Genomic DNA, 19,271 nt, shown 5'->3' on the forward strand with positions numbered 1-19,271 from the left:
CAAATCTTGAAACTTATAGTTCCAATATATAGATGGCGCCACTCGCGCCGTCACACTATGTATTGAACTGTTTTTTCTGTATTTGTTGTAAAACATGATGTTTGGGTTCTTAATTTGTAAAATCATAATGTAATTTGACGTTTAATGGGCTTTTCCTTAATCCCTCCTTATTATCCAACATTTTCACTTATCCAGCATTCTGCCGGCCCGTTTATGTTGTTGGATAAGTGAGACTCTACTGTAATGCCTGGAGGCCAAGGACTTTTGAATGACAAATGTATGCATAAAACAATCACTCCAAGCTTGAAAATAGATATGTATGGGACAGATTGACTATATTTTCTGCTTAATATGGCCGCCTTGAATCCCATTTTGGGAAAACGCCAACATTCAATTCAATTGATTGATTAATCATTATAATGCAAATTTTGTTGCATATCTCTGAGTGATGTTATTTGGTGACCATTTTCTTTCCTAAATTGACTTGCTGTGGCAAAATGTAATAAAAACCTTTAGAAAATATACACATACATTTTTATCTAACCTTCCTTACAAGGAGCTTGGGATAGTCCTTTACCATTTTAAACCTTCACAACAATGTTATGGAGTAACTTAATTTGGCCCAAGGTTACCCAATACTCTTAAGGCCTTTCCAAATAGCCCTTTATCCCTGGATCTGATCCCAGGTTGTCTGTTTATTCCAGGTTATCTGGCAGTGGGGACTCATATATTCCAGTTTAAAGCAGATAATCTGGGATCAGATCCTGGGCAGTTTGGAAAGTGTGGAAGGGCCCTTAGTTGCTGAGTGGGTTTTCAATAAACGGGGCTCTCTGTGGTTCTGGATGGCACAACATTGGCCCTACCAAAGCATTAGTCTCCATGACTATACTCTGCTGGTAGTTTAGTGATTTACATGGAGCCCCCGATGGCATAGTGGGTTAAAGCCTTGTGACTTGAAGGTTGGGTTGCTGACCTGAAGGCTGCCAGGTTCGAATGCAACCCGGGGAGAGCGCAAATAAGCTCCCTCTGTCAGCTCCAACTCTATGCGGGGACATGAGAGAAGCCTCCCACAAGGATGGTAAAAACATCAAAACATCTGGGAGTCCCCTGGGCAATGTCCTTGCAGACAGCCAATTCTCTCACTTCAGAAGCAACTTGCAGTTTCTCAAGTTGCTCCTGACATGAAAAAAAGTGATTTACATGTCTGAACTAGGGAAGTACAGTAGAGTCTCACTTATCCAAGCCTCACTTATCCAAGCCTCTGGATAATCCAAGACAATTTTGTAGTCAATGTTTTCAATATATCATGATATTTTGGTGCCAAATTCGTAAATACAGTAATTACAACATAACATCACTGCGTATTGAACTACTTTTTCTGTCTAATTTGTTGTTTAACATGATGTTTTGGTGCTTAATTTGTAAAATCATAATCTAAGTTGATGTTTAATAGGCTTTTCCTTAATCCCTCCTTATTATCCAAGATATTCGCTTATCCAAGCTTCTTCTGGCCCGTTTAGCTTGGATAAGTGAGACTCTACTGTACTTGGTTCAAATTACTGTAACTTTAATCATGAAGATGCCCTTAAGGTCAGAGCAGATGATATATTTAGCTTGCTTTTTGCTATAACCAAAGAAGTAGACTATGTATATTTATCATAACAGTTCTTTTTCTTCGTCTATATCCTTTGTATTCAGTATGTTATGTTTTTTGGTTGGTCATTGGAAGACAAACATGGGCCTAATTTGGCTGCTGAGGCAGACGTTTTTGAGTAAATCCTATTATGGAAGAACTAACATATCAATTTTAGGGAATATGTGTCCACTTTCGTACCTAATGTGGTTCTAATTTAAGCCAGCATTAGAAATAGAAAGACAATTTAATACCTACTAAAGAAGTGTGATTATTAAGCAGAAATTGATAAGCTGTCTATTTTGATTAAAGAGCATCACTAACAATGTTTTTAAAGGACTGGAAAAAATCCCCAAATTACTTTTTTAGAAGGAAATTAAGAGAGACAATTGTTGTAATTAATATGAGTTAAGTATATAGATGAAGTGTAACCTATAGATATCCTGTTTTCCCAAAAATAAGACCTACCCCAAAAGTAAGACTTTTCAGCAAGGTTTTTGAGCATTTCTGAGGATGCTCGAAATATAGGCCCTATTTCAAAAATATGCCCTAGATATAGTTCATTTTAAAAGTCAATTTGGAAAAAATAAGACTGTCCCTGAAAACAAGCTCTAAAGCATCTTTTGGAGCAAAAATTAATATAAGACCCCGTCTTATTTTGGGGGAAACAGGATACGATAAAAAGAAGTAGCCTTTAAGAATTAAATCCAACTGCAGAAATGATACTTAGATATAATCTTTTTTTTCTATTTCCATTGTGATAGTTGTAGTCTTCTCTTTATTTTAGTCTAGATTTCAGTGTAGGGATGTGGTAAGATGTGTATATAGTTCTTATAGTTTGTAGTTCATAGCTTATACAGGCAGTCCTCAAGTTATAAACAGGATATGTTCTGTAGGTTTTTTCTTAAGTTGAATTTGTTTGTAAGTTGGAACAGGTACATTGCAGCGGGTAAAACCACTAAGCTGCTGAACTCACTGACCGAAAGGTTGGCGATTTGAATCCAAGTAGTGCGGTGAGCTTCCACTGTTAGCCCCAGTTTCTGCCAATCTAGCAGTTCGAAAACATGCATATTTGAGTAGATCAATAGGTACCACTCCGGCAGGAAGGTAATGGCACTCCATGCCATCATGCTGGCCACATGACCTTGGAGGTGTCTACAGACAACGCTGGCTCTTCAGCATAGAAATAAAGATGAGCACCAACCCCCGAGTCGGACACGATTAGACTTAATGTCAGGGGATAACCTTTACCTTTACTATATAAATGCTTTGGATAGCATAGTGAATGTAGTTTTTGTTTTGCTTTCTGTCTCCCTGTTCAGGAGATTTCACCCTTTTTGTCCCTGTGATAATTGGATTTTGAAGAAAATTGGTTTGTTGAGGAAACAAGGATTGGTGAGAAAGCCTCAGTAGAGACACTTTTTCCTCGCGATAACTCTTCCAGGAGTGAATTTCCTTTTCCTAGGGGTAGATTTCTCTCACTTTCTGTTGTCTCACCCCTGTTCTTAACTATGAGTTGTTTGTTAGTTGGATGTTTGTAACTCGGGGATTGCCTGTAGTTTATAGTTTGTTTTTTGTTATACAGTGGGCACTTGGTATCCACTGGCTCCATGATCCCCTATAAATACCAAAATTCATGGATGCCCATGCAAAGAGCCAGTGAATCAGCTCCATGGTAACTAAATGATACATGGAGCTGATCCGGTTAATGTAGACTAAAGCTGCTTAATATGACCTTGAATTGCAATAACCAAAGTCACTGGTTGCTTGAAATTCTTCCCCAGAATCTGGAGCAACCCACAACTTTGGGCCCATCTAAACAGTTGGAGCCCCCAGTGGCGCAGCAGATTAAACCTCTGAGCTGCAGAACTTGCTGACCAAAAGGTCAGAGGTTTGAATCCAGGGAGTGGGGTGAGCTCCCACTGTTAGCCCCAGCTTCTGCCAACCTGGCAGTTTGAAAACATGCAAATGTGAGTAGATCAATAGGTACCGCTCCGGTGGGAAGGTAGTGGCGCGCCATGCAGTCATGCCGGCCACATGACCTTGGAGGTGTCTAGGAACAATGCCAGTTCATCAGCTTAGAAATGGAGATGAGCACCAACCCCCAGAGTCAGACACGACTAGATTTACCTAAACAGTTGGGCTGATTCCAAGATGGAACTGGTTGCTACTGTTTATATGTTTCCTGGATTCAGGTGGCCCGGGAACATGGTTTGGCGTTGACCATATCCTCTTCATTGCAGTGGCCAGTGAGTGCAACAGTGCTCGGACATGGAGTGACACCGACTGGAGCAACAAAACAATAAGAGAAAATGGGCAGTGATCCCACCTTTTTCCTCTCCCCAATCCTTCATTGCTTTGGCAGCCTGGTTAATATCACTCCAGGCAATGAATAACTGGCATGACCCATGTCATGCCCATTCGCTGCAACAACAATGGGAGAGGGACGGTAAGAGGAACTGTCTGACAACACTGTACCAGGTTTGGCACCAGGGGATGGTCAGGGCTCCCTCCTAGCTCTTCACCATCCTGGATCTGAGCCATCATTTGTCATATCAAATCAGCCCCAGGATAAGTGGTCAATGTAGAATCACACCTACTCTCATTAAATACAAATGATGTCTCTTCCATGAAATGGTAAAATCAAGGTTTGCTTTTAGGATTGGGGAGAGGAATACTTTCAAGCTGTGGATGGTTGAACCATAGACACAGAACCTATGGATACAGAGGGCCAGCTGTAGGGTATTCAATTTTTATTATATAATAGTTATATTAGATTAGATGTTTTTAATAAAAAATAAATGCAAAGAAAAGAAATGTAGATAGGCTTGATTCTTCAAACTGTAGATTAGCTCTCATGCATTATCCAACAGAGCTTTATTGCTTTGTCCTGGACCTATAGTCTAAATTCTGCTTTACTGAATAAGTATTTATTTATTTAATAACTTTGCACCTACAAAATACAGGAAACAACTAAATAGAGCATAGCATCCTGCAACAAGAATGATAACACATTTTTTGTAAATTACTAACAAAACCTGAAATTATATAAAAAAAGAAGGGAAAGCAGACTATACAAAATAATTCATAATGCTTAACCTGCAAAATATCTGACATCCACTGCTCTTTCTATTGTTTGAATAGACTGCCCTTTAGTGGTCATTGCATAGAACTGCGTAGAATAATAACATTTGAAACTTATGTACTGTAGTTTCAAATGGTTTCCAAACAAGGAGTCCTGATTTGAGTGTTGGACTGCAAATCTGGAGAACAGGGTTTGAACCTCAGTTCTGCCAATAAAATTTACTGGGCGAGCCTGTGATAGATTCACTTAAGGATCGCCCTGAATCAGAAACTATTTATAGGCACACAACAACAAATCCACGTGGAAATCAGTACATTGAAAAGGAAGGACTATACATTTGGGAGGTTGTAACAGCTGGAGAAAGGAAAAGATCTCATATTCTTATGCAACAAAACTCCTAAAGGCATTGAAGAGTAATAGACACACAAGACTACAGGTGCATCTACATTGTAGCATGCATGCAATTTGACATCACTTTAACTGCCATGGTTTAATGCTATGGAATAAAGAGAGTTGTAGTCTTATAATGTATTTAGTCCTCTTGATCAAAGAGTGCCAGTGTCTGAGCAAATTACAAATTACAGAATTGAGCCATGGCAGTTAAAGTAGTGTAAAATTGCATTCATTCTACAATATGGTAGGTAAAGGTAGAGGTTTTTCCCTGCCATTAAGTCTAGTTGTATCCGATTCTATGGGGTGGTACTCATCTCCATTTCTAAGCCAAAGAGTCAACATCGTCCATAGACACCTCCAAGGTCATGTGGCTGGCATGACTGCATGGAGCGCCCTTACCTTCCCGCTGGAGCGGTACCTATTGATCTACTCACATTTGCATGTTTTCGAACTGCTAGGTTGGTAGAAGCTGGGGCTAACAGCAAGAGCTCACCCGCACTACCCGGATTCGAACTGCCCGTCTTTTGGTCAGCAAGTTCAGCAGCTCAGTGGTTTAACCCACTGCACCACTGGGAGCTTGCATCACCGGGCTTGCACCAACTACAATATGGATCCAATCTTAAACAGTCTCATTTGCCATTTCCAGGAAGTTTTTGTCCTATCAGCAAAAACAAATAGAGGAATACCATATAGAAAATCTGCTAGACATTAGAAAAGTGTTGACCTTTCTTTGGATTCCTTCGCCAAATCCTTCTTTGCATGCCACCTTTTGAGCAAAAGAGAAGAAAGAGACATGCTAAGGAAGCCATCATTCATATGTACCAAATTTATCCCTCGTAACCATATTATAGAGAGCCAGTGTAGTGTCATGGTTTGCATGTTGGACTACAACCCTGAAGACCAGGAATTGATTCTCCAATCGGCCATGGAAACTCACTGGATGACCTTGATTCTTTCAGCCTCAGAGGAGGGCCATGACAAACCATGCATTCTCTGCCTTCGAAAGCTTGTGCTCGATTCAACTCCGGATCACTTTAAGTCAGAAATGACTTGAAGACACATACCAATTTCAAACTATTTGGTACATGTAAAGTGAACATGGAATTTCTGTCAGCTCTGTGGCTTGCTGGAAGGGGAACTCTCCCTCTGCCCAAAGCGATCTTATTTGGTTTCTAAAAAAAATTGTGTACTGCACTTACATCAGTTCACTAACATGTCTCTAACAAGAGTAGCAGATAGAGGAATATGGAGACCTGATCTCAGTTGCCAATTCTGCTATTGAGCTTATTGACAGAACATACCAGTTTCTCTTTATCTAATCTACATTATAGGATTGCTGCCATAGTCAGTATAAAGGCCAAGGCCGACTCAAGACACTGAGACAAAGGCTAAAATGGCACCTATCTGCCATTCCACATCCAGAAGCATCACTGTTAAGTGAATCTTATTTCAGAACTGCCAATGAGACAGTGACATCTTCCAATACATATACAATAGCAAGGTAATGTAGAGCATATAGGCAGACTTTATATCCTCCAGCATCTCATAACTGCCTCCTGAATCTCCCAGCTGAAGTCAGCAATCATAAACGTTTACCCAATGATCAGGATGGCTCAACACAGGGACAGTTCACTTAGTTATTATTTTTTGAAAACCATTGAAAGGTTCATGCCATTGTTGTGTGTCCTCAAGTCATTTCCAGTTTATGATAAACCTAAGGCTATAATGGGGTTTTCTTGGCAAGATCCATACAGAGGGTTGCCATAATCTTCATCTGAGGTTGAAAGAGTGTGGCTTGCCCAGCGTCATCTGGTTAGTTTCCATCAATGAGTAGGGATCCTACTACACCATACTGGCTCTCAGGCTACGTATATGGGAGATAGGAAACATAGAGTTGCTACAACTGGTGATATTACTAGAATAGAGAGGCAAGGATGTTTGCGAGAGGAAGTGGACTGCAGCTTCAGATTACAGGCTCAACCAAAATGCTTCAATTTATAAATGTGGAGTCATATCAAGACATAAGAAGGAATGCACCCGGAAACTGTAACTACTTTCTCCAGCTCTGTTGCCACCCAATGGTACCTAGTGAGATTGCAAGTTTGGTGGCACAATTCTTTGCTTCCAAGTAACCAAGAGAGCCTCCCAGGGAAACAAAATCAACATCTGAATGTTTATGTTGATTGTAGAAAATGATGATTGCCACTTGGAACCAGTAGCAAATGAGGTTGGTGTAAGGTATATCGAAACTATCTAAATAAGACTATCTGTCTAAGGATTTATTTGAGATAAATACAAATGTTTGGACAGTTTTTGTAATTCACACTCAGTTCTCCTTCATTCATGAAGCTCAGAAGAATTGTGGTCTCTGAGTCTAACCTGATTCATAATGCTATTGTTAAAGTGAAATGGGGAGGATGGATAGAAGAGCTCTATGTATGTGATAAGGTTTCAGTATAATGAATGTTCCATATTTGTTCTCAGTGTTTATTTATTTGCATGATTCAACCACTGATGAGCTTACTGTTGGAGAGCTTCCACCAGTGGAGAGTAGGGTAGAGTTTTGAATCTGGAACCAATCCTGCTCTTCTAACTTAAGGCCATAAGGCAGTGGTTCTCAGTCTGGGGTCCTCAGATGTTTTTGGCCTTCAGTTCCCAGAAATCCTAACAGCTGGTAAACTGGCTGGGATTTCTGGGAGTTGTAGGCCAAAAACATCTGGGGACCCCAGGTTGAGAACCACTGCCATAGGGTATTGCTCAATGTGTCTAACTTGACCTCAAGCGAGAAGTTTATGGATGATCCTGGGCTAATCACATATAGTAATTTCATTTTTTATTATTCAGTTTGATGTGATGACAAAATGGGATAACTTCACCATGAGCGCATGTGCTATAATTGTTTATCAACTTATGGTGACCTAACGAATTTCATAGAGATTTCTTAGGCAAGGAAGACTCAGAAGTGGTTTTGCCAATTCCTTCATCTGAAATGTAGCTTGTAGTACCTAGCATTTGTTAGCAGTCTCCTGTCCAAGTACTAACCAGAGCTGACTGGACTTGCCATCCAAGATCAGACAAGACCTAGTGTCATTAGAGCACTTAAGCCCTGCCTGCATTGCGATCTCTCAAAACCTTAAGTACAACAACAGAAATAACTGATACAAATGTAGGTCTGTGACTTCAATACTGTCTGTTTTCTTTTCTTCTCCTGTATCATTTTGTCAACATCTTTTGTTTGTGGAGGTTCAAAAGCATGCATGCTGTGCTTTGTACACTTTGATTGGCCAACGAAGATTTTGTGGATTTGTCTTTTTTATTATTGCTATATAGCCAACATGGCTATCCCTAAATAGTCACTTGTTGTGGCTGTGTCAAGTTGTTTCTTACCTTCAGATAAACCTATCACATAGTTTTCTAAGGCTAACCATGTGCAACTTGCCTATGGTCAATGGTGGGTTTTAATGGCTGAGCAGGAATTTGAACCCCTCTTTCTGGAGTCTTTGTCTAATGCTTAAGTCACTACACCACTATCTCTGAATTGACTCTTCTTATATTTATATTCCCCTTATAATGCAATTAGCTCAAGATGTTATACATGACTCTTCTCCCTGTTTACAATAACTTTCCCAGATTATTCAGGCTTAATGGCAGACCCAATATCACACAGTGAGTTCTGTAGCTTAGCAAGAAACATGGGACGTTGCCTTATGCTGAGTCAGACCATTTAGAAATAGGGTAAATAAATAAATACATTTATCCAGCCAGCCAAAAATTGTTTTATTGGTGGCAGCAGCTCTCCAGAACTTCAGAATAGCTCAAGAGTAGGAATAAAGAAAAAAATCATTTGGCAGCACTTCTACATAACTTTGTCAAAGTCACATATTCCAATATATGAAGCAGAACATGGCTATCCTCCAGACTGCTGTCTTCATTGATAGTTGGGGATGCATATGAAAGCTTATAGTTTCACAAACTTGGCTTGAAAAAGATGTATGGTACAAGAAATGCCAAATGAACAGTGTCATATGGGCTGTAATCCTGCAGCATCGGTCCAACCAAGTAGAAATATGGTATACAGTATTCACTCACTACTTCGCGGTTCACTTTTTGTGGATTCGCTGTTTTGCGGTTTTTCAATAAACTCTAAAAGACTATTATAAATCATAAAAAATTACAATTTACAGCCTAAGGGAGGGAGGAAGGAGAAGCCGAAGGGAGAGAAAAGGAGCTCAAGCGGCAACAGGAGGAGAAGGAGGCGATTTATCAACACACGATTGGTTGATAAAGACTTAAAATAGTGTATAACTATTAAAATAATGTATAAATATTAAAATAAATATAGCCTCCCTACTTTGTGGATTTTCACTTATTGTGGGTGGTCCTGGAACATAACCCCCGCGATAAGTGAGGGAACACTGTAACTTGTTGACTAATAAGTCAACACGTAGGTAAGTAGTTAGATTGATTCAAGGTCTCTACTCTAGTGGGAAACTGGCCTGTTTGTTTATGGATTTTTTTTCTTAAACTGAAAATATACTGATTTGTACACATCTATTATGGGCCTTGAAATTCTACACTGCCATAGAAAATCCAGATTATCTGCTTTGAGCTGGATTATATTGCAGTATAGACTCATATAATTCAGTTAAAAGCAAATCATGTAGATTATCTAATCAGATAATCTAGATTATATCGCAGTGTAGAAGGGGCCATAGTCTGCACTTGAACTATCACTAACCTGATATATAGCAAATAATTCTAGGAAAACTCTTATAGCAATCAGGCCTGAAAAAAATATTTTACAAGAATTTTCCATCAAGAATGCACTGAATTCTATTCTACCCTGTTGTATTGGACTTGAATATGAGTCTCAAATATTGGAGTAGTCAAAACATCTTGTCAGCAAACTATAATAATGAAACCATATTGAAAAGCATGGTTGGAAGTGAATAAGGCACCGCAATCAAGAAATTGGGAAATGAGGTGATTTCCAATACCAATCCAGTTGATAATTATGGCATCCACCACAAACTTTACACAAGCTTCTTTCTTCATCTGAGCTCATTCAAAAAACTCAGGTGCAGACTAAAATCAGGCACTATGGGAGAGGAATAAAGAATTCAAGGAAACAGCACCGAGTGAATGTATTAAATCCCCATTTAGTGGATTTAATACTTCAGTGATGTAGTCCTAGTCCAAATCTTTCTTTGCTCCAAAGCTGCTTTAAGCCAAGAAAATATTTTTAGTGTTCTATATTACATGTATTACACTATTGATGTATAAAGTGGGATGAATAGTTTAACACTCACAAAGATTATCATTCCATCTGTTGAGGGCTTGGATTATAGCAGAACCTTGAATAGTATCATTTCAGATATATTTACAGTAATGGGTGTTCCTATACAGCTGTACATTCAGTTCACTTTCTTAGTAAATAAATTGTGAATGGTTTCATTTTGTAATTATATAGGAAACTGTACATGGACAGCAACATGAACTCTTGCAAATATGGAGGGTGAATCCTTATCCCACAGCAGTAGTTTGGGGGGAAAGGAAGCCTACATTGGAGGTGCTTCAGAATGCTGTTTTTGTTAAACCCTATCCCTCTCTCTCTAGTGGCCTCTGCCCAGATAATGGAACAGTACCACAATTGGGTCACAAAATGGTATCTGATGCACTCTGTGATCTTGACGGGCTGTGTTTCCTTGGAAAGCTCTTGCTAATTTCAATGGGATATGTTTCCAAGTATGCTGGAGAAGGTAGTACAATCTTGCTGAAAATAAAGCTACAATTTCTGAAAGTACTTGCACAAACATGAAAAGATGCTACCCTGAGTCCTCACGGGGAGATGGGCAGGATATACATTAAATAAAATTTGTTCTTCTTCTTCTTCATCATCTTTCTGCCCAGGTCTTGACCTTGGCTTATGGTGTCTGAAGACACCTTCAAGTTGTATACTTCCTAATGTCCTTGCTATATGTGCTTAGTTACCTTGGAAATATTTCAAATGGCCATAGACTACTTTCATGAAGAATCACAGATTGGTCTCCTTTGTTTCCTGTTAAGGCTTTGGGTTGAGTCTTTCTTGGAGGATTGTTTTTTTTCCCCTACTATTATATGATGGGCTCTCCTTTTGTATTGTTCTTGAAATCAGTATTTGACTGTTTTTTTCCCATTTCAAACAGATTCAAGGTTTCATAGCTATATACAGGTCATACAAAGAAAGATGTTCACCAGTCTGCTTATTTACAGAATTTCCTATTAAAGTCTAGGAACTCAATCAACAGCATTCCTGCACCCAACTCTCATGCCTTATTCTGAATAGTCAAGTTTACATATGGTTTTCCCAAACAACACATGGATTTTGAGGAGGCACAATAGGCCAAAGGGAAAAACATGCCAAGAAGAAGACACATCAAGCAAAACCTAGTCGCAATTGCCATTCATCAAGAAATCTATGTCCTCTGTGTAAAAGATCATGGGTATCCAGAACAGGTCTTCACAATCATTTATGGATCCATCACCAAAACTTTACCTCTAGAAGACAATCATACCCAAGTGATTTCCAATGATGATAAAAAGTACAGTCAGCCTCCACATTTGCAGGAGTTTAGGGGCACATGACTCCTATGAAAATGAAGAAATGTGCTGTAGAATTAATGCTTTAACTACCATGGTTCAATGCTATGGAATCATGGAAAATGTAGTTTGGTGAGGCACCAGTACTGTTTGGCAGAGAGGGCTTGTAAACTATAGCTCCCATGATTGCATTGCATTGAACTATGGCAAGTGGTGTCAAACTCAAATAATTCTATAGTGTATATGTACTTCAAGAACATCTGGAGGATACTATGGTCCTTCCACATTTCATAGTCATAGCATTAACTTCCATCGCTACATCCTGCGAAATCCTACAATTGGTGGCTTGGCCAGTATAATCAGAAGAGCTGGAATTTCCAAAGGCCAGTCCCAGTTCATAGGAAGTTGCCATAGAAGTTGAAGTGGAATTACGGTACTATAATTATGCAGTATGTATGAAAGGGCCCCAGATTGAGGAAGGCTGCAAGTGTGTGGAGGGGAAACTACATAAAAATGAACTGATCAGAATGCAGGCATTCAGCAAAGCCTTTTCCATCTTTTTTGTCCACCCAGCCTCTCTTCTTTTCCTCGTTGTCCCTTATCCAGCCCTGTATTAAATTGCTTTTCTTTTTTATGGTACAGATAAGTATCCCTATTCGGCTCATATTATTTCTACCTCTGGTACCAAATTTTCTCTTAAAGAAATGAAGTTCAGGAACATATTTTTCTGAAGTTTATATTTGTATATCCAGAGATACTCACAGCTCCCCTTTGCCCTGCCAATCATAGCCAGTTTGAAGAATGGTAGAAATTGAAATACAGTAACAGAAGAAAAATACAACTCTCCCCATCCTGCCTCCATATTGTTTCTGTGTAAAGGTAAAGGTTTTCCCTGACGTTAAGTCCAGTCGTGACCAACTCTGGGGTTGGTGCTCATCTCCATTTCTAGGCCGAAGAGCTGGCATTATCCATAGACATCTCCAAGGTCATGTGGCTGGCATGACTGCATGGAGCGCCGTTACCTTCCCGCTGGAGCAGTACCTATTAATCTACGCACATTTGCATGTTTTCGAACTTTTCTGTGTACCTTCAAGTAATTTCTGACTTATGGTGTCTCTACTGTTATGTGATTTCAGCTCTGGGTTTGGGAGCCCAGAGTGCTAAGCAGACAGAAGGTTGAAACAGGTTTGAAGGCATGGCAGATATCTTTATTCTCAATGGCCAAAGAAGAAATCAGTAGAGCTCAATGTATTGACATAAAACACTGGAAAATACAGATCAATTTTATTTAATTTGACTACTATTTGTAATACCTGCTCCAGCCCGATTGTCTGAGAAATGGCCCAGGTAGACTCCGGGCTTCCATTGCCTGGGGATTCCCTCTGATGTCATTGTTGGTTGGTATTCTCCTGTGGCAGTAAAAATAAACAAATGTCATTTGTTGGTTCAGTTTCAGTTCATTCACTGTTCCGCCTCGAGAGGAGCACAAAGCATAGGAATGTGGTGTGAGTCCTTAGTTGACTTTTATGATCCAGTCTGGATAAACACAATGGGAACCACCTATTATTAATTAATTAATTAATTAATTAACTTTATAATAGGAGCCATGGTAATGCAATGGGTTAAACCCTTTGTGCCAGCTAGACTGCTGACCTGAAGGTTGCTGATTCGAATTCGCAAGACAGGGTGAGCTCCTGTCTGTCAGCTCTAGCTTGTGGGGACATGAGAGAAGCCTCCCAGCAGGATGGTAACACATCCAGGCATCCTCTGGGCAATGTCTCTGTAGACGGCCAATTCTCTCACACCAGAAGCGACTTGTAGTATGTTCTCAAGTCATTTCTGAAATGATTTTTTTAAAAAACTTTATTTATACCCTGCCTTTCTCCCCTTGGGAACTCAAGGCAGCTAACAATCCACACTAGACAAGTTTTAAAAGTGCAATACATCTTGTGTATGCAACGGGAATGTACATATGTTTAAACAGCTTAATGGGCAAATTTTGCCTAAAAGGTATTCATGAATGAACACAGGATTAAAGCAAGGGATATGAGAAGAGGTCACAAGAAGTGGGGCACGAAAAATGGGGTAGGAAATCCATGAATAGCCTACATAGAGAAACAGAAAGGTTTCCTCAATAAGGTTCCATTTACCAATGGAGCCACATCCTTGCAATTCATATATCTTATATATTCATATTGTTGAGGGGTCTGATTTCTTGATAACACCGTCACAAGGTTTTCTTGACAAGATTTGTTTAGAAGGGGGTTCTCTTTGTCTTCTTATGAGACTGAGGGAGTGTGACTTGCCCAAGATCACCCCAGAGGTTTCTATGCCCGAGGCGGGATTCAAACTCTGGTTTCCAGTCGTAGTCCAATACCACAACCCTACCTTAAGAGGGTGATAAGTGAATATGATTGCACCTCCACCCAGAAAGATGCAGAGTTCAGTTTTTCTGCCTCTTTCTTGAACAGCATTGCCATGTTGAAGAGAACTATCTTGGGATTCCCCTACATGGCTGCATTTTGACAACTTCTCCTTTGTGATTCTCGTTGCTTGCCTCGCTTAATTCAAACTGCAAAGGGTTACACAAAGCAACCAATTTTCCCTGGCTAATCGAGCATGCAATTTGCCTGCTTGTTTTTGGCCAAGAGGATTTATTACACTGAGCAACAATAAATGTTCCAAGTGCCATTATGGGGCAGACCCGAGCTGCAGTTCATTAACTTAAAAGGAGGAGGATGCTGAAGTCCCATTTCTATTTTGAGCTACTTTGTTTCAGGTTCATTGTGTATTTACAGCTCCCGAAGCAATAAAATGCTTGAGAAGTCCACCACAGAACCTAATTTTGCATGAGCATTGCTAACAGTGTAGGAGGCGGTTGCCTCCTGTTCTCTCACCTTGAATAGTCACTGGCGCTTGCTGCAGCACTCCGCACACGGCTTTTAGCACATATAAACCTGTGATGTTAAATCTCAGCTTTTTCACACTAAAAAAAGATGTTCAAATGTCTAAGATTTTATTCCAAATGGAAAATTGGGTTGCTGAAATTGATCTAGTGTTTTATGCAATTATGCTGTCATTTATTTATGTAAAATATTTGTTTTCTAACCATTCCACCTTTTTTTAGAAGTTCTGCAGCATAAATCGTGGGGTTAGAGACAAACCACAAATAAAGAAATTGTTATTATTTTATTTGAGAAAACACCACTTTAGGAATTCTGGTACGACTCTATGGTCAGCTTCGGCTGGACTCATGTTAAGAAGACCTAGAAATTCTTAGAGGTGTTCTCTTAAGAAATCTTCAAATCTTCCAGCACAACTGGAGGAAGTCGAACATAGAGTCACACAGGAGGACCTGGAGATTCCTACAGAGAACAGTTTTAATCAAATCTATTAGTAATCAGATACGTGCAAGTCTAAACTATAAACACAGAGGAACAACTGTATAGAAATACAGTCCGATTTGTCTGATCTGACATCATCATTAAAGACAAGTTAAAAATGAACAGTAACCACATAAAAGAACAGCATACAGTGATAACACTATGTAACATGATTTTGACAATTCAGCCAAAATGCATGCCATTTTGGGGGCTGACGACTCATTCTGTTTACCACGAAGTTACTTGAATGAGAAAGGATGTTGCCGTATTCATTCAGCAAAGATTCGGCCCATTGGCCACACTTGGAAACTTAAAAAGCCCAATCCCCAGCCATTTCATGGCCTATCTGCATGAAATCTACCTCAGTTTTAGACCTCATTTATAACTGCAGACCTGCCAAGTTTCAAAAGAATTCACTAATCTATTGATTTTTTATAATTATTTTTAGTTTTAACCATAACATTTTTCAAAATAAGACAAACCGCAAGAGAGGGTTCTAGGAATTTTAGTCGCCGGTTGTGTTCATGCTCAGCCAATCCGAGCAGGGACACAACCAGGCCTTTTCTTGGTTGAGAAACAGAAAGAGAAACTTCAACTCCCATCATGCTCCAAGAGGAACTTTTCAATGATTTGCTAGGCAAGTGCTGCTGTGAAAGTGAGTTCCCAGCAGGGCCCTCTCTGGAGGAGCTGCCTAGGAAACTTTCCAAAAAGAAATGGACAGATGCTGCTTCTGATGGGGAGGGAGAAAAGATTGGCAAATCCCTGCTTCAGGTATATTGCAGATCTAATTCCTTTCTCTTCAGGAACCAATAAAACCTGGCTCCCTTAATCCGTTTTGCCAGGCTTTGCAGCTCCCTCCTCCCCATTCTGTTTTTGGAGATTATATAAAACAGACTATTGAATATTACAAATCATTTTCATTCAAACTTATTCATACCCAAGCCTAATAAGTAGCTAGAAACAATCTGTTAGCTATGCTCCACCCTTCTATTAAAACGTCAAAGACAGGTTTGTTGTTGTTTATTCGTTCAGTCGCTTCCGACTTTTCGTGTCCTCATGGACCAGCTCACGCCAGAGCTTCCTGTCAGCCGTCGCTGCCCCCAGTTCCTTCAAGGTCAAGCCAGTCACTTCAAGGATACCGTCCATCCATCTCGCCCTTGGTCGGCCTCTCTTCCTTTTTCCTTCCATTTTCCCCAGCATCATTATCTTTTCCAAGCTTTCCTGTCTTCTCATTATGTGGCCAAAGTACTTCATCTTTGCCTCTAATATCCTTCCCTCCAGTGAACAGTCGGGCATTATTTCCTGGAGTATAGACTGGTTGGATCTTCTTGCTGTCCAAAGCACTTTCAGAATTTTCCTCCAACACCACAGTTCAAAGAAAGAAGGGATAGACAATACTCCAGAAGACAGGATCAGAATTCTAAATGACCTTAACAGATTAGATTGCTGGACCAAAACTAACAAAATGAATTTCAACAAGGAAAAATGTAAGATTCCACTTAGGCAAAAAAAATGAAATGCAGTGATACAGAATGGGTGATGCCTGGCTCAACAACAGTCCATGTGAAAACAATCTTGGAGTCTTCATGGACAAGAAGTTAAACATAAATCAACAGTGTAATGCAGCAGCTAAAAAGGCCAATGGGATTTTGGACTGCATCAAAACGGAATAGTGTCTAGATCAAGGGAAGTTATGGATTCTATGAATCTTGAAGTGTGGTGTGAGCACTGGACTAAGACTAGAGACCAGGGTTCAAATCCCCATTCAAACATAAAAATTCTGATTGCTGGCTGCAACTTCTGTATCCATGCCTGGACCTTGGGACCTTATAATATCTCCTGTACTTTTTAGAATTTGGACTGCTCCTGGCTCTTGACCTGTAGACGCAACCTCGTTGTTTGGCATTCTGGTATTTGGCTGACTCTGGACTGGGCATTTGGCTTTCCCTTCCATTTGTTCCCTTGGGTTTTGTTTCTACTGTAAACTAATTGGCGTGACCTTGGACTTTTGTTTTGTCAGTGTGTTGAGGGTCATGACAGACTGCCTTTGAGGGAAATACAGTGAAACCTTGACTTTCAAGCGAACCAACTTGCGAGTTTTTTTGAGATACAAACTGTCACTCAGTCGATTTTCTCCTTTGACATGCAAGCCGAGATTTGTGTTACTAGTGTTACGAGTACACCACCTACCATCTTAAGCAGGGCTTTAAGGGAACAGCCAGGAAAGCTCCTAGATCATGTGCCTGCTATTATTTCAGCAATCCTAGGGCTTTGAGAGATTGTAGGAAAGATGAGGGGCCAGAAGTCTATCATCAGTAAGCTTCTATCCTGATTAAAATAGGCAAGTTTCTCAGATACCTGTCATTCTAAATGATCATTGCAGAAGAATTTTACTGAAGTTTCCCACTGGCTGGAAAAGGAAATTTATTATTGGATTATAACCTTCCAATCCTGCTCCCTAAAAGGTTAAGGGAGAGGCAGTGGGTGGGGTCGTGCAAAGGGTTAAGGAAGAGGCAGTGGGCAAGGTCATGCAAATTCCACACCAGTGAAGAGAGAAAGGAACACTGGGATGTAGCTCTCACTGTAACCTGCAATGTCCTTGGAGGGAGTGCTTTAGGGGCTTCCCAGCACTGAGGGTTAAAGCTGTTTGTGGAGGCCAGAGGCTGTCTGTGTAAGGGGAACACCCCAGCCACATACACACATATACATTTTCACCTTTATTATGTGTATAGATTATTATTTTTATACATTATTTATTTATAAAGTACACTTTTCTTATTTAAAAACATGTAACGAAAACAGAACTGGTTTTGGGGGGCTGGAAAGGATTAATAGCATCTCAATGGGAAAATCTGATTTGACAGAAAAGCAACTTTAGTTAAGAGCTAAGTCACAGAAGGAATTCAACCTGTAAGTTGGAGCTCCGGGTGGAGTAGTGGGTTAAAGCCTTGTGACTTGAAGGTTGGGCTGTTGACCTGTAAGCTGCCAGGTTCGAATCTCACCCGAGGAGAGCGCGGATGAGCGCCCTCTATCAGCTCCAGCTCCATGCGGGGATATGAGAGAAGCCTCCCACAAGGATGGTAAAAACATCAAAACATCCGGGCGTCCCCTGGGCAACGTCCTTGCAGACGGCCAATTCTCTCACTCCAGAAGCGACTTCCAGTTTCTCAAGTCGCTCCTGACACGAAAAAAAAATTGTAAGTTGAGGTATCACAGTATAATGAAGAGATGCAATTTTCCTGTGGCCACAGGATGGCGGCAAAGAAGCGCTTAGGGCTGGGCATAAACTGATGACCTTTTGTAATAACAAAATGTATGGGGGCATAACATACAATAGATCATGAAGACCTTTCATTTATATTTTAAGAATATATTTGTAAGATGAAAACACATTTTGTGTTGCATTCGTGCAACAGACCTACACACTGCAGCCCACACAGTATTACAATACAGTTTTGAAAGCTCTGGTGCATTATATGAGTCTACACTAGTGGTTCTCAATCTGTGGGTCCCCAGATGTTTTGGCCTTTAACTCCCTAACAGCTGGTAAACTGGCTGGGATTTCTGGGAGTTGTAGGCCAAAACGCTTGGGAACCGACAGGTTGAGAACCACTGGTCTATACTGACCATATACAGCCCCTTCTACACTGCCATAAAATTCTGAAACTATCAGTGATTATGCATTTGCTGTGGAATACCAGCTTTGTATGATATAGGCCCCTTCTACACTGCCATATAAAATCCAGATTATCTGCTTTAAACTCGATTATATGGCAGCATATTCATATATTCCAGTTCATATCAGATGTAGATTGTCTGCTTTGATAAATCTGGATTATATGGCAGTGCAGAAGAGGCCTAAATCTTCTTTCAGGCCCCATTTACAGTACCACATACAATCTGTTTCAGAATACATCTTAACTGTTTTGAACTGGATTATATGAATCCACATTGCCATATAATCCAGTTTAATGAAGCTAATCTGCATTTAGAAACGGGATTACATAGCAGTGTCCTTCTACACTGCCATATAATGCAGATTATCAAAGCAGATGAGCCACGTTATCTGCCTTGAACTGGACTGTAGGAGTCTACACTGCCAGATAATCCAGTTCATGGCAAATAACCTGGATTGTATATGGCAGTGTAGAAGGGGCCTCCCTCAAAGCTATTTCCGTGATAAGCGAAAAACGAGTGC

At 40.1% G+C, this 19,271-nt stretch overlaps 1 long non-coding RNA gene across 1 annotated transcript in view; it reads right to left on the reverse strand.

Moving 5' to 3' along the window:
- The window catches only part of LOC134293814 (uncharacterized), an 85,916-nt gene extending 72,820 nt beyond the window's left edge, over positions 1–13,096 (reverse strand). Inside the window, exon 1 of the long non-coding RNA XR_010000776.1 lies at positions 13,004–13,096. This is a non-coding gene — a long non-coding RNA (uncharacterized LOC134293814). The remainder of the gene's footprint in view (positions 1–13,003) is intronic.
- Positions 13,097–19,271: the final 6,175 nt, after the last annotated feature.

This window comes from Anolis carolinensis, chromosome 1, assembly GCF_035594765.1.
Source record: "Anolis carolinensis isolate JA03-04 chromosome 1, rAnoCar3.1.pri, whole genome shotgun sequence".
Taxonomy (NCBI): domain Eukaryota; kingdom Metazoa; phylum Chordata; class Lepidosauria; order Squamata; family Dactyloidae; genus Anolis; species Anolis carolinensis.